The sequence below is a fragment of the Sminthopsis crassicaudata genome, chromosome 3, assembly GCF_048593235.1.
Source record: "Sminthopsis crassicaudata isolate SCR6 chromosome 3, ASM4859323v1, whole genome shotgun sequence".
Classification (NCBI taxonomy): domain Eukaryota; kingdom Metazoa; phylum Chordata; class Mammalia; order Dasyuromorphia; family Dasyuridae; genus Sminthopsis; species Sminthopsis crassicaudata.
In genome coordinates, this window is record NC_133619.1 from 258,755,784 (window position 1) to 258,767,716 (window position 11,933).

An 11,933-nucleotide genomic window follows, 5' to 3' on the forward strand; every position below is an offset into this window, starting at 1 on the left:
GAGTATAGGAATAAATGGACTATTCCTTAGAATAATCAGGAGCATATATTTAAGACCTTCTGTAAGCATAATATGCAATAGAAATAAACTGCAACCTTTCCCAGTAAGATCAGGAGTGAAACAAGGTTGCCCACTATCACCATTACTATTCAATATAGTACTAGAAACGCTAGCCTCGGCAATAAGAGCCGAGAAAGAGATTCAAGGAATTAGAGTAGGAAATGAGGAAATTAAACTTTCACTTTTTGCAGATGACATGATGGTATACTTAGAGAACCCCAAAGACTCTGCTAAAAAGCTACTAGAAATAATTCAAAATTTCAGCAAAGTGGCAGGATACAAAATAAATCCACATAAATCCTCGGCATTTGTATATATCACTAACAAAATGCAACAGCAAGAGATACAAAGAGAAATTCCATTCCAAACAAATGTTGAGAGTATAAAATATTTGGGAATCCATCTACCAAAGAAAAGTCAGGAATTATATGAGAAAAATTACAAAACACTTGCCACAAAAATAAAATTAGATTTAAATAATTGGAAAGACATTCAATGCTCTTGGATAGGCCGAGTGAATATAATAAAGATGACAATACTCCCCAAACTAATCTATTTATTTAGTGCTATACCAATCAGACTCCCAAGAAACTATTTCAATGACCTAGAAAAAATAACAACAAAATTCATATGGAAGAATAAAAGGTCGAGAATTGCAAGGGAACTAATGAAAAAAAACTCAGAGGAAGGTGGTCTAAGTGTACCTGATCTAAAGCTATATTATATAGCAGCAGTCACCAAAACCATTTGGTATTGGCTAAGAAATAGACCGGTAGATCAGTGGAACAGATTAGATACAAAGGACAAAAAAGGGTACATCTATAGCAATCTAATCTTTGACAAACCCAAAGATTCCAACATTAGGGATAAAAATTCATTATTCGGAAAAAACTGTTGGGAAAACTGGAAATTAGTATGGCAGAAATTAGATATGGATCCACACTTAACACCATATACCAAGATAAGATCAAAATGGATCCATGATTTAGGCATAAAGAGGGAGATAATAAATATATTAGAGGAACAGAGGATAATCTACCTCTCAGACTTGTGGAGGAGGAAGGAATTTATGACCAGAGGAGAACTAGAGATCATTATTGATCACAAAATAGAAGATTTTGATTACATCAAACTAAAAAGTTTCTGTACAAATAATACTAATGCAAACAAGATTAGAAGGGAAGTAACAAATTGGGAAAATATTTTTAAAAACAAAGGTTCTGACAAAGGTCTCATTTCCAAAATATATAGAAAACTGACCCTAATTTATAAGAAACCGAACCATTCTCCAATTGATAAATGGTCAAAGGTCTCATTTCCAAAATATATAGAAAACTGACCCTAATTTATAAGAAACCGAACCATTCTCCAATTGATAAATGGTCAAAGGATATGAACAGACAATTCTCAGAGGAAGAAATTGAAACTATATCCACTCACATGAAAGAGTGTTCCAAATCACTACTGATCAGAGAAATGCAAATTAAGACCACTCTGAGATACCACTACACACCTGTCATGTAAAATGTATGGGATTGCCTGTCATCGGGGGGAGGGAATAGAGGGAGGGGGGGTAATTTGGAAAAATGAATACAAGGGATAATATTATTTAAAAAATTATATATATATAAAAAAAAAAAAAAAAAAAAGAACTAATCCCTTAAATCTATTCACTACATCCATTTCAAATTCACAAGAAGTACTATTGAGGTCATACCTATATAGTTTTATGATTTTCCCCATGTTCTCCAATTTAAATCTGAATTTTGCAATAAGAAGCTTATGATCTGGTATGAGTTTCCCTAATTACTCTGGAGGTATCCTAAGTAAATGAGTGTAGGACCATTATTCAGAGTCATTGAATCAGCTAAATCAATAAAAGATTCCCCTCTTGCAAATCATATGGTTCAGCTGATAGTCCTTGCATTTTCTCTCATCAGCAGGATATAATATATATAATCATAGAATGGCTATCAAGTTTATTTCTTTATGCTTACAGGAAAGTAAGAGAAGATTAGGAAGAGAAAAAGGAGAGAGAGTAAGGAAGAACTGCTGTAGGAATAGCCAAATAAACATAGAGTGGATCTGCCCAATCAAACTCTTAATCAGTCAAAGAGGATTACTTATTTGCCTATGGTGGGGCTAATTCAGTTCTAACTTGCTTTGAGTAATTTCTCAGGTGAATATGCTATATAGCTCCCTAGCTTTCTGGACATTCAGAGTGCTCAATATTAAGATGGAGTTTGAGGGACTTAACTGTGTTTCATCTGAACCATAGGGTACTTACCCACAGGGTACTCCCTATGCAGAAGGATTTGCTGGGTGAAATCCCATTTTTTATATTGACAATCAAAGACCATACTTCCAATATGAATTTTTTTCTTAATATATAATAGTAGCTTTTCATTTTTTAATTAAAGGTTTTTATTTACAAAATATATGCATGAGTAATTTTTCAACATTGACCCTTGCAAAGCTTTCTTTCCAAATTATCCCCTCTTTCCCCATCCCAGATGGCAGGTAGTCCAATACATGTTAACTATGTTAAAATATATGTTAAATCCATATATATTTGATCATATCAAATTAAAAAGCTTTGTACAAACAAAACTAATGCAGACAAGATTAGAAGGGAAGCAATAAACTGGGAAAACATTTTTACTCAAAGGTTCTGATAAAGGCCTCATTTCCAAAATATATAGAGAATTGACTCTAATTTATAAGAAATCAAGCTGTTCTCCAATTGATAAATGGTCAAAGGATATGAACAGACATTTTCAGATGATGAAATTATAACTATTTCTTCTCGTATGAAAGTGTTCCAAATCACTATTGATCAGAGAAATGCAAATTAAGACAACTCTGAGATACCACTACACACCTCTCATATTGGCTAGGATGACAGGAAAAGATAATACTGAATGTTGGAGGGAATGTGGGAAAACTGGGACACTGATACATTGTTGGTGGAATTGTGAATACACCCAACCATTCTGGAGAGCAATTTGGAACTATGCTCAAAAAGTTATCAAACTGTACATACCCTTTGATCTAGCAGTGTTACTATTGGGTTTATATCTCAAAGAGATCTTAAAGAAGGGAAAGGGACTTGCATGTGCAAAAATGTTTGTGGCAGCCCTCTTTGTAGTGGCTAGAAATTGGAAATTGAGTGGATACCCATCAATTGGAGAATGGCTGAGTTACTTGTGGTATATGAATGTTATGGAATATTATTTTTCTGTAAGAAACGACTAGCAGGAGGATTTCGGAAAGACCTGGAGAGACTTACATGAACTGATGCTGAGTGAAATGAGCAGGACCAGGAGATCATTATATACTTCAACAACAATACTATATGATGATCAATTCTGATGGACATGGCTCTCTTAAACAGTGAGATGACCCAAATCAGTTCTATTTGTTCAATAATGAATAGAACCAGCTACATTCAGCAAAAGAACTCTGGGAAATTAGTGTAAACTACATAGCATTTTAATCCCTCTGTTTTTGTCTACTTGCAATTTTGATTTCTTTCTCAGGTGTGGGTCAATGCCTAGTTTCTGCCATACTAGTTTCCAATTTTCCCAGAAATTTTTGTCAAATGGTGAATTCTTATCCTAAAAGCTGGGTTTGTCAAACACCGGATTGCTATAGTCATTGACTATTTTGTTCTGTGAACCTAACCTATTCTATTGATCAACTGCTTTGTTTCTTAGCCAGTACTAAATTGTTTTGAGGACCACTGCTTTATAATATAGTTTTATATCTGGTATAGCTAGGCCACCTTCATTTGCTTTTTTTTTTCAACAATTCCCTTGAAATTCTTGACCTTTTGTTCTACCAGATGAATTTTGTTGTTATTATTTCTAGTTCAGTAAAATAGTTTCTTGGGAGTTTGATTGGTATAGCACTAAATAAGTAGATTAGTTTAGATAGTATTTTCATCTTAATTATATTCGCTCAACTTATCCACAAACACTTGATATTTTTCCAATTGTTTATATCTGACTTAATTTGTCAAAGGCCAGATTTGAACTTAGGTCTTCCTAACTACAAGCCCAGTGCTCTATCCACTGCATCACCTACTCTAATTGGTTCATAGTAAGTGCTCCTAAAATAACATCAATAGTTTGACATTTGATATGAAATAGGGAATTAGCAAACTTTCTTACCTTTACTATTATCCAGAAGCAATGTGCACAAAATTTTGAGATGAATCTATACTCACAGGACTTGATACTCAACAAGTAATACCAAGTATGCTCTCCAGATAAGAATAATATTAAACAAATCAATTTAATGGGTTTTTAATATTCCATGATTACTATGGCTAAAGGGATCAGATTGTCTTTCAGCCATCTGGCAAGCAGAATAAAGTTCCAATTATGCTGAAATTGGATCACCTTGATTTATTGCTACTTATACATCTACATATCCTTTTAAATACTACTAGGAAGTAAAGAGATGAAGAATCAGTCTTTTATGACTACTATGTTTTGTCTCTACTTAGTGCATTGTTTTGACCTGTTACATCATTTGGAATATTGCTATAGCACAAAGAATGGTCTTTTTCATTATACGCTTTTGCTGCATTCAAAAAAGCAAACCATAGAGAACCCTATATTTTGGATCAACTAGAGTAAGTTTGTTGCCATAAGTTAAGAGATATAATAAGACCAACACTTCTCTGATGCAGTTTCTTCCCTTGCACTGATAATTTAAAGAGGCTTTGTCAAGAAAACAAAAGATAAATATGCTCCTGGAACCTGAATGATTGTTGTGATTGGCATTAGCTTCTCTGATAATAGCATTGTTCTCCAATTCACATGCCTAGCTGACAAGTTGTAGTCCTGGCCGAGGCTGCTGCTGGGACTTGGTTAGCTCTGATTTACCTGTCACAACTTCTTGGTCTTCCAAAAGCATAACAAGCCTCAGCTACAAGGAATCTAGGAAAATCTGGGAACCTCTGCTGACAAAAAATGCCACATCTAGCTGTAATGCTGAAATGTAGTCCTGAGTGGGAAGAAACCAGCATATCTGATGAGTCCAGAAGCTTTGGGGCAGGGAAGTTGATAGCTGTGGGCAGTTCCAGGAAACTGGAGTTTTTGGTTTGGGGTTCCAGGCCAGAGGGGAGAGATGAAGTAAAACCAGATCACCATGACCCTTACTCAATGATTAGAGGTGACCATCCAAGAAAAACAAGATTATGAAAAAAGTCAACAAATTAGAAAAGGATCTTGAGTCAAGAGTCTTGAAGAAGAAAGTTATGCTTTGAAAATTAGAATTGGGCAAGGGAAAAACAGGAAAGGTATAAGATACCCAAGAAATAGCAAAACAAAATACAAAGAATGAAAAAATAGAAGAGAAGGTGAAACATCTTATTTTAAAAAAACTAACAGATCTGGAGAATAGAACAGGAAGAGAAGACATGAGAATAATTGTACTACCTAAAAGCTGTAATCCAAAAAAGAACCCTGACATAATAATACAAGAAAAAATAAAAGGAAATTGTCCTGAAGTAATAGAACAAGAGGGGCAAATAGAAAAAAAAAAAAAATCATCAATCATCATCTCACAGGAATCCTATCAGGAAAATACATAAGAGTATTATTGATAAATTTGAAATCTCCAGGTCAAAGAGAAAATTTTACAAGAAATAAACAAAATATATCTAGATATTTATTTATTTATGTCTATCTATCTTTTATCTATCTATATCCATGCTTAACTAGAATTTGTTTGAAGAAGATAGGAAAGGGAATGAAAGGGAAATAAAGACTAAAAATGCACAGCAGAATACAAAATGATAACTTACAAGGAAGCAAAGAAAAGATGGACAGTAATAATTATAATATTTTCTATTATTATATATTTTTTCTTGAAATGGAAATTTATGGTTACATATTTCAAATTCTCCCTTATGTTCTGCTGGGCACATCACAACAATTTTTTTTTTCTTTTTCTGCCTTTTTCTATTTTTTTCTTATTTTGTGTTTAATTTTAAATAAATAAACTTAAAAAAAATAATTAATTAAACAAAATCAGAAGAATGAAAAAATAGAGAAAAAAGTGAAATATATATCATTGGAAAAACAACTGGTCTAGAAAGTAGAGCCAAGAGAGATAATTTAAGAATTATTAGATTTCCTGAAATCCATAATTGAAAAAAAGACTTGAACATGACACTTCAAGATTATCAAAGAATACTACTCTGACATATTGGACCTAGAGGACAAAATAGACATTTAAAGAATCCACCAATCACCTGTGAAAACAGATCTCAAAAGAAAAACTCCCAAGGACATTATAGCAAAATTCTGTAACTCCCAGATCAAGGAGAAAATATTACAAGCTTTCAGAAAGAAACAATTCAAATAATGGAGAACTACAGTCAAGATTATTCACATTTAGCAGGTTCTACATTAAAGTATCAGAGGGCATGGAAGAGAAAGGAGCCAAAGATTACTACCAGAAATCACCTATCCAGTGAAACTGAGCATAATCCTTCAGGTGGAAAAACAGTTATTCAATAAAATGATTATTGGATGAAACTTTCAAACTTTCTTGATCAGAGCTTGTAAAGGGCTAGAATTGAGCAAACGCACTTGGATAATGGAGCACGTGAGGCTAATTGCCAATTGGACAATTCTCTATTAACATGTTTGAAGGATGACCCTCCCCAATTATTCTGTGCTGGCTGGATCAGTAGGTGTGGACAAAGAAGAGGAAGTGATATGAATGGGTGGAGTAGGAGGAGGAAATTGATTCATTCTCCTGGCAGTGGAGAGAGAAGAAGGAGGTGTGGAGATTGCTAGATCTAATCCCCTAACTGAGACCACAAAAGACCAAGAATAAAGACTTTTAATTATCCTGACTCCAGCTGATTCTAAGAAATCCAAGGTCCCAACAAAAGCTGAACAAAAAAAAAAAAAAAAAAAAAAGATTCTCAATATCAAGGCTCAAGAAAACCATAACAAAGTAAGAAAAGGAGAGAAAACAAAGTTGATAGTTGTAATTCTTAAGAACTGTATCACTATTAGTGCAGTTAGAAGGAGTCAACATAGAAAGAAGATGCAGGTATAAGATGATTTTTGGGAGATGATATAAAAAATTAAGGGATGAAAAAGAAGAAATTTAAAGGAAAAGGAAGATTTAAGAAGAATGGGGTAAATTATTTAACATGAAGAGGTACAAAAGACCTATAAAAATAGAAGGGTAAGTGATGAACATTGATTGAACCTTACTCTCATCAGAATTACCTCAAAGGGGAAATAACATACACAATCAGCTGTGTATAGAAATTTATATTCCCTACAGGAAAGTGAGAAGGAAGAGGGTTAAAAAAGAGGGGGTATTGACTGAAGAGAGAGCATACTGGAGGAGATGGTGATCAAAAGCAAAACATTGAGGAGGAAGCAAATAATGAAAGGAGAAAGAGAGAGAGAGAGAGAAGGAGAATTAAGATGGAATAAAATAGTGAATATAAAGGAGATGAACTCACCCATAAAATAGAAGTAAATAGAAAAGTGGATTAAAAACCAGATTTGGTTATAATGTGATTTTCCAGAAGCATATTTGAAAAAGAGACATACAGAGTAAAGGGAAGGGGCTATATCAGAATCACTTAATCTTCAACTGCAGTTAAAAAAATTTTGTAGAATCTATGGGCCAGAACTCTGAAACAAGTGTTAAATCAGTGGAATTGATGAGACAATGGTTAGTTTAGCATGGCAATTAATAGTTCTTTAAGTTCAGCATGATTGATTTAATCTTACAACAAATAATGGTTTCCTAGTGATATAATGATTGGTTTATACTCAGTGTAGAGCATATAAGCTGGGGGAGCTTCAGCCAGATTCATTCAGAGATAGGGAAGACAAGCAGACTGGAGGCTGAAGCACAAGCCCTTGGACCCAGATTCATTCATCCCATCTCACACCCTGTGTTGGCAGGCCTGTCCTCCTGATTTTCTTCACTGAAACCAAGACTCTGAAAGGCCTTTAAGAAAGCTAACTGGGCCCCAAGAAAGGAGACAAGAGTCTAAAAGAGATAATAAAGGATTTGGACTTTAATCCCTGGCTATTCTTATGGTGATTACTTTACTGAAAGAAAGGCTGCTTCCAAGACTTCTAAAAACCACCAAGAACATTACAAGCAATCATAATCTCAGTTGAAACAAAAGCAAAAATATTTAGGTCTAATTAAGAGATAAGAAAGGAAATTAAATATTGCTAAAAAGATGCCATTGAAAATGAAGTAATAGCAGTACTAAACATATATGCACATTAAGTGAGTTATGGGAGGAAATAGACAGCAAAACTATAAAAATGAGGGACTTCAACTTTGCCCTCTCAGAAATAAATAATTTTTTTTACCATGAAATAAAAAAGAAAAATTATAAAGATGAATAGAATTTTAGAAAGGTAAAATATGACAAATCTCTGGAGAAAATTGAATAAGATGGAAAAAGAATATATATTATTGAATGGTACATGGCTCCTACATCTTCTATTAAGGTATAAACCCATCAAAATCAATTGCAGAAAGGCAGCAATAGAAATACTTTCTTTTCTACTATAATTCAATAAAAATTAGATTTAATAAAGAACAGTGGAAATATAGGTTAAAAATCTGTTGGAATACACGAGAGCCACCTGACAGTGGCTGCTGGAGATCCAACCCAGACCTGCAGAATGGATTTCCTCTTGTGAGAGGATGATACAAAGAGACTGAGAATCAGTTGTTGTTCTCTGATCTCTCTGACTTAGAGGCCGTTGTGTTGTCTGACCTATCTCCTCTTCTCTCTGCCTCCAATTTATCTCATTCCCAGTCTGCAACACCTGTGTCAGCAAAGGCTGCCCTGCAATTCTTTCAGATGCTATGATCCACACTGTGGAGTCTCTTGGAGAAATGACTTGTCCCTTAACAAAAATCTACTTGGAAACTAAATAATCTAATCTAAAGAATAAGAAGGTCAAAGAACAAATCATAGAAATGATCAATAATTTCATCCCAAAAATAGCAACAATGAGATGACATACAGAAATTTATTGGATGCAGTCAAATCAATGCTTAAAGAAAATTTTTGTCTAAATTCTTATATTAATAAAATAGAGAAATAGCAGAACAATTAATTAGACATGTAAGTAAAAAACAAACAAATTAAACTTCTCCAATTGAGCATCAATTTGGAAATTCTAAAAACTAAGGGAAAGATTAATAAAATTGAAACTACAAAGACTTTTGAGCAAAAAGCAAAACTAAGCTTTATGAAAAACCAATGAGAGATAAGCTAATGATTTGATTTAAAAAGATAAAGAAGAAAACTAAATTTTTACTATAAAAAGTGAAAAGGGTGAATTTATCACCAATAAAGAAAAAATAAAGCAAATATTAGCAAATATTTTGCTCAATTATTCAAAGATTCTTACAATCTAAGGTGAAAAAATGAATATTTATAAAAATATAAATTTCCCAGATTATCAGAAGAGGAAATAAAATGTTTAATCCTATCTTAGAAAAAGAAATTGAACAAGATACAATTAACTTACTAAGAAAAAATCCCCAGGCACAGATGGATTCACAAGTGAATTCTACCAAACATTTAAAGAATGATTAATTTCAATACTATATAAACTTTCTGAAAAAAACTATTGAAGTAGTTCTATCAAATTCCTTTTATGACATGAATATGATGCTGATACCTAAACCAGGAAGAACTAAAATAGAAGGAAGAGAACTATAGATAAATTTCCCTAATGAATATTTGATGAAAAAATTTTAAATGAATTAGCAAAGAGATTATAACACTATAACAACAAGAGCATACAAAATGACTAACTAAGATTTATACCAGTTATGAAGGATTGGTTTATTTTCAGGAAAGCCATCAGTATAGTTGGCCATATCAATAACAAAACAGAAATAATATTGTTATTTCAATAATAAAGGAAAAAACTTTTGATAAAAATAGTATCAATTATTAATAAAATCATTAGAGAATGTAGTAATAAATGAAGTTTTCCTTAAAATGATAAGCAGTCTCTATCTAAAGTCATCAGCAACCATTATCTATACCAAGGTCAGCTAGATGCCTTCTCAATAAGATCAGAGATAAAGCAAGCCAAAAATTATCACCACTATTATTCAGTATTTTTCTAGAAATGATAGCTGTGTGTTCAGTGATCCAAGGCATCCCAATAAACTTTGAATAGAAAATGTCATTCACATCCAGAGAGAACTATGGAGATTGAATGTAAATCAACACATGCTTAGATTCACTTTCTTTACAACTCCTTCTGTTTTATTTTTCTCTCATGGTTTTTCTTTTTGTTCTGATTTTTCTTTCCCAACATAATTCACAAGGAAATATGTAAAAAAAAATACAATGCATATGTATAACAAAGTCATTTTTCTGTGTAAATGAAGAAAATAAAGATTTTTTTTCCTGATGCAATTGGGGTTAAGTGACTTGCCCAGGATCACATAGCTAAGAAATGTTAAGCGTCTGAGACCAGATTTGAACTCAGGTACTCTTGACTTCAGGCTGGTGCTCTATCCACTTCACCACCTAGCTGCCCCATAAAGATAAATTTAAAAAAGAAATGATTGTTGTAGAAATTTTTTTAAAAAGTAAATGGAAAGAATTAGAATAGGCAATAAGCAAACAGAACTATCACTCTTTGCAGATAATATGATTTTATACTTGGAGAATTCTAGAAAATCAACTAAAAGCTAGTTGAAATAATTAACAACTTTAATAAAGATGTATGACATAAAATAATTCCACATAAATAACCAATATTTCTATTTTTATTAACAAATTCCAGCAGCAAAAGATAAAGAGAGACATTATATTTAAAATATCTGTAGACAATATAAAACACTTGAGAATCTACCTGGCAAAACAAATCCAAAAATTAAGTGAACAAAATTACAAAAATGCTTTTTATACAAATAAAGTCAGATCTAAGCAATTGGAACAATATCAATTAATTATTGTTGTTATTCCATGCAATAGAAAAAAAAATGACACTTCTTCCTAAATTCAACCATGAAAGACTTGGCTCTTCTCCACAATACAATGATCTAAGACAATTCCAAAAGAGTCATGATGGAAGTGCTCTCTACATCCAAAGAAAGAACTGATGGAGTCTGAATGAAAATCAAAGGATACTATTTCATTTCCTTTGTAATCTTTGTGGTTCTTTTCTTTTAGCTGTTTCTTCCTTCATAACATGACTAATATGAAAATAGATTTCATACACACATATAATCTATCAAATTGCTTACCATCTTAGGAGTTGAGACATGAGAGAGGGAGAAAAAAATTTGGAAGTCATTTTTGGGGAGGAATTAAAATTATTTTGTAGTTTATTTTCCCCCAGTTTTATGGAAAAATATTTTTAACATTTATTTTAAAATTTTTGAATTTTAAATTTTCTCTTTCAGACACCCTCTCATTGGGAAAGCAAACAATATGATGAAGATTATACATGTATAAATCATGTAAAACCTTTTCATTTTAGTCATATTGTGAAAGAAAACATAACCAAAAAATCCAACCCTGAAGAAAAATAAAGTTGTGTGTGTGTATGCATGCTTCAATATGTATTTGGACACTATCAGTTTTTTCTCTGGGGATAAGCTCATAATAAATCCTTCAGAGTTGTTCTTAATCACTGGGAACAGCTAAATCATTCATAGCTGTTCATTTTATAATTTTATAATATTTCAGCTACTTTGCACACAACATATTTCACTTTGAATCAACTCATTTAAATCCTTCCAGGCTTTTCTGGGAGTTTCCTTCTTTCCTTTCCTTTCCTTTCCTTTCCTTTCCTTTCCTTTCCTTTCCTTTCCTTTCCTTTCCT